We start from the raw sequence: 5293 nt of genomic DNA on the forward strand, positions 1-5293 counted from the left end.
TAGAACTGTTAGCAATGTTGTTTAAAATGAATAGCCAGTCTAATACAGTATTATTGTGACTTACGAGTTTTCATCTTGTCTGTGAAGAATGCTTTCTTAGTGAATAGACAAAAAAAAATCCATGAAGTTTTATACTTACTACTTTATATGTTCCTTTAAGGAGCAATTTCAATGGTTTTTCCATCATTTGACTCTTAATTTGGTGTGCATTAAATTGATGACAAGGCATGTTACTTTGTTATATTTTCTCTTAGTTATTAATTTCAATTCTTTGGCATTATACTATATTGTATTACTGAAAGATCATTTAAGATCTGCTTTTGTTAAGCTGGCTAGACAAAAATACAAATGGCTTAAACAATAAGGTAAGTCAGTCTTACCTGCCAGTAGTGTTATAATGAGGTTGTAAGCCACAATGCACTCCTGTAGGGACCACATTCATTCTCTTTATACATAGCTGTTTTCTGAGTGCAAAAGGATTAACCAAGTAATACACATACACATCTTTCACATGTCTCTGACGTGAGGTATTTTTACGTGTCATCACTTCACTGAAAGTGAAGAAGTAAAGCGTTTGCTTGGAAGCAGCAATTTGTCCATCCACTGAACAGGACAGATCTGTTTGCCTTCTTAGCGTGAACATTGAATGTTATTTTGTCTAAATTTTCCCCATCTCCTCTTGCCTCTTCCACATGTGGCACTGTGTGAGGTTTAAAATTAAATACCTAATGCTGCAAGTTCTCATAATACTTTATTCTGTGACTTCCAACCAAGTGTTGGCATTTCATGTTTCAAATAGATTTCCTGAAGTCCAGACTTCAGTGTGAAGTACTTCAGAATTGAGGTCTAGCAATTTTTCTGTAGGAAAAAACTTTTTTTTTTTACTTCATGAAAAAATCTATGTTTTAATCAACAAAATCATTGATCTAAAATGTTAAGTTCTATGTTTTACCTAAGTATGTCTGTGTTAACATTTAAGTATGTCTTTTCAATTATACTTCTAGCATAAACCTTTGGTTATTGTGATACAATTTTCATCTGCTTTATTGGACAAGATATAAAGAACCTTGACATATTAGTGTGATTCGTGAAATATTTACTCTACTTTTTTTTGGCACTTTATGTAATTTAAGAGGAGACAAGGGATGAATTCAAGTACCTATACTGAAACCTAGATGTCATTTTTGCTTTTCAGCAGTCCCATCTTTCTTGATTAATGGTCCTTTTAACTACAAGACAGACAGTGTTTACTTATAATTTTGATGATTAATGGATTATCAAAAGATGGGCTGGTACTATAAACTTTTGAGTCTCGTGGTTTGGGGTTTTGTGGTTTTTTTGTTTGGTTTTTTTTTTTTTTAATTTTCTACGGAGTTTTGCATAAACTGGAAAATATAAACTACTTATCCCACTACATCTGTCTTATGCTCAGTGAGTTCTCAGGGGCCAGGTTCTGAGTTCTACGGGGTATGCAGTGGAGACCACTACTTGGAAAGAACAGATAGTTGGGAGGACCTTCATTTGTGCAAGGACTCTCATTAGGCAATTTGAGATACCTGCTTGTGAACCAAAATGCTAATTTTCTTTATTCTTCTGTTTCACCACCTTATTGTGCTGCTTAGACTTATTTTTGTGACTGCGCCTTCATTTGTTGGCTTTTGTACTGATAATGTTCTTGTGAATCCTCATCTGGATCAGGAAGACTTTATCACATCAATGCAGGCCAGATACACAGAATATTGACTGCTTTCCACGCCTGTGCATGACTGAACATGAACTCAAGTCCTAGACACCTGTACTTTAAAATCCAAGGGTATTAAGTGAGGAAAAGCTGGGGGAAGTGTTGGTTTTAACAGAATTACACATGCTCTCACTGTTGAAATCTAGTTGGGTCCAGGAGATTCCCTTGCTTTCCTATGACCACCAACACACAGTATTGTAGAGAAATCTGTCCCAGTGGCAGTGGGAACTGTTGATGCCGAAGTTACTATTCTAGATGTTAGCACATACTGATTGGAGTATGTGCTCAGTGCAAAATTCAATGCCAATCTCATGTTTTCTTAGACAGTAGAAAGTAAGGTGGTGTTGAGTTTGTGTGTGGCAGGGTTTCTGGTAGCAGGGGAGGGGCTACAGGGGTGGCTTCTAGAAGCTCTGCTGACTCCCATGTTAGACCCACCTCTGGCCAAGGCTGAGCCAATCTGCAATGGTGGAAACACCTCTGCAAGAGGATATTTTAGAAGGGAAAAGCTGTTGGGCAAGGATTTGGAGAGGAGGAGGAAGCAAGAAGGACAACTCTGAGTAACAAGGTCAGTGAAGAAGGATGGAGAGGAGATGTGACAGGTGCTAGAGCAGAGATTCCTCAGCAGCCTGTGCAAAGAACAGTGAGACAGGCTTTCCTCCTGCAGCCCATGATGGTTAAGAGGGGGGTAGATATCCACCTGCAGCTCATAGAGGACCCCATGCTGGAGCAGATGAGCAAGTGACTGCACCTGAAGAAGGCCATGACTCTGAGGGAAGCCCACGCTGGAGTAATAAAACGGTGGACCAAACCTTGTGGAAGTTACCCATACTGGACCAGTTCATGAAGAGCTGCATCTATCTAGGATGGACTTACAATGGAGAAGTTCATGGAGGACTGTGACCCAAGGGAGAAACCCCACATTGGAGCAGGGGAAGTGTGGGGAGACCTCTCCCTGAAGACGAAGCAAACAACATGCTCATTTCCCATCTTCCTGTGCTGCTTAGGAGGAGGAGGAGGTTGAGAAATTGGGAGCAGAGCTGAGGCAAAAAGGAGGGTCAGGGGAAGGTATTTTTAACATTTGGTTGTATTTCTCATTATCCTACTTTGATTTGGTGGTAGGTTTGTTGTTTAAATTAATTTTATTTTAAATAAATGTGCTTAAAATATTTAATCATTTAATAAATGTAATAAAGTACTTCAAATAAACTTGAGTCTGGGTTTTGCCCATGACCATAATGTGAGTGAGCCCTTCTTGTCCTTGCTTCAGCTTTCAGCCTTTTGTTATGTTCTCCTCCCCACCCCACTGAGTAGGTGGTGGAAGTGAGCAAGCATGGCACTTTGTTGCTGGCTGTGTCGGCTCCAACCATGACAGAAGTGATTGAAAACATTTTACTTCCTAGTTCTAAACCACTTCACACAAAGTTGTATATTCTCCTGAAAAACACAGGATGAGCCATGAATCTGAACTTGGCAAAGTATTTATCCAAACAGAGTGTGGGAAAAATTAATCCTTCAGGAAGCGTAGTCATGGTTTGAGCCCACCCAGGCAGCAGCAAAGCATCACGCAGCTGCTCCCTCACTCCTACACCCCTCTGGTGGGATGGGGAGGAGAAAGTAAAAGAACTGACTTGAGGACTGGGACAAAGGACAGGGAGGGCTCACTCCACAATTGGTCATGGGCAAATGACAGTTTAATTATGATCTGATGGTATGCCAGCTTTGATGACAATAGTGGTTTATGGTATTCCTGCCCTGCCCATAGGAGTCTACTGTGCTGCTTCCTCAATTGTGGTAATACAAATATCTGTGGGGTCAACTGATCCAGTAATTCACAATCTTTTCTCTGTGTGATCAGGTCTCCGGTTCAAAGGCAGCAAACCACTGCTGTGCGTCATCAGTGGGGCAGAGTGGTAGGAGTACTGAGAAATGGATGGAATAGTGAGAGGGGGAGTTGCTATAAAGGTAGCATATCATGATACTGTGCCTTGGCAGGTATCTGCTGGAAGCCTTTTGGCTGGATGTTGCTGGCCTGCATTTATTGTCATTAAAAGTTACCCAGAAAGAAACATATGCAAAGTGTCCTAGATTGTGAATGACTTTTCCTGGACGTCAGAGGAATTCTTAACACGGCTTGGCTTGGCTCCTAGCTGTTCAGGCAGCTCCAATTAAGTTAAAGCTTGCGAGCTGCTTGATGACGTGTCTCTCAGACAGGACTTTAGGGAAGGTTCCTCTCTCCTCATTTATCTTCTCTTCAATGTTTTGATCTGCTCTTGTTCTGTCCAAATCCTTGCCTTTGTACCAGCCACTCCTGCTGTGTCCTAGTCCTTGGCACTTCCCAGTACCTTTTCTGCTTCAGTCTTGTTCCTGCCTGGACTCTACTTCCTAGATGGTGCTTGTGCCTTTCTGTGTCATTCTGACATTCTGATTTTCACCCTGGCTCTGGTGAAATTGAGCATTGACCTTGTTTTCATGAGGTTTTTTGGTTATTAATTTTGGCCTGATGTCACCTCAAGTTCTTGACTCTTGCTTCAAGTTATTGCCTCAGCTGGCTTTGGCCACTGGATATAAGGGTCCATGACTATGTCAGGTTGAGTAGCTTATCAGCATGTTCCCAAAAGAAACACCTTCACTCAACCTCAGACAACCTCCTGTCTCTCTTGCAAGGATCAGTCTTGTCCCAGAGTGAGGCGACCTGGCTGTTTCCTTAAAGGTTTTCAGAATACGTTTGAAACCCAGAAGGTATTTCTGCTGCAAATGGCTCCAACAGTTTCTTCCCAGGTACTGCTGCCTAAAAGATTTGAGGAATAACACATTTCAGAGTTTCCACAGCTGATGCCACCTGCTTTTATTATTCTGTATCAAGCAATTTATTTCCTCCATGTTGAGGACAGCTGCTTGAGGACTGTAAGTGCAGCAGCACTGAAAGATTGGCCACAACTCTGTGTATTCTGCTTAAATTGCAGACATTTTTGCTCATTCTGTACAGTTTCAGTAGCTCCAAAAGAGTCTGTTGGTACACTGATGGCATGTGCCCTTACTTTGGAGTTTACCATGCCCAGGAGAAGACATATCAAGACATACCAACTCACACAGGAATTTGAAGAAAGTTTTCAATCTAGGCATCACAAAATTTATTCATTGCAGACTAGGACTGAATAAGCTTTGATCTGGTTGATGGGTCAGTGCTTGCTTCCAGACCAGTTACCCAAAGACCAGTTTCTCCTGGGAGCATTTGAATTCAGGGACACCTTGCAGGTGACAGATCATTCTTAATCTGTAATACTATATACTTCCCATGTTCTTGTTCTTATTCTGCTCATTACTGGTGACCTCTCCAGGAACTTGCCACTGTCAGAGACTAGACTGTGGCACTGTCTGAATCTACAACCACTTGCACATTCTTAATACGTTTCTCCTACTCACTTTGACAAATCAAATGCCAAATATCTAACAGTATTTGTCAAAAGCTATTGGAGTTGATGCAGAAGACCACAAGATGTGGAGTTCTGTGGGAGCAAAAGCAGTAGCTGGAGCTTGAGAAGCCAGTCAAAA

The sequence above is a fragment of the Indicator indicator genome, chromosome 1, assembly GCF_027791375.1.
Source record: "Indicator indicator isolate 239-I01 chromosome 1, UM_Iind_1.1, whole genome shotgun sequence".
NCBI lineage: Eukaryota > Metazoa > Chordata > Aves > Piciformes > Indicatoridae > Indicator > Indicator indicator.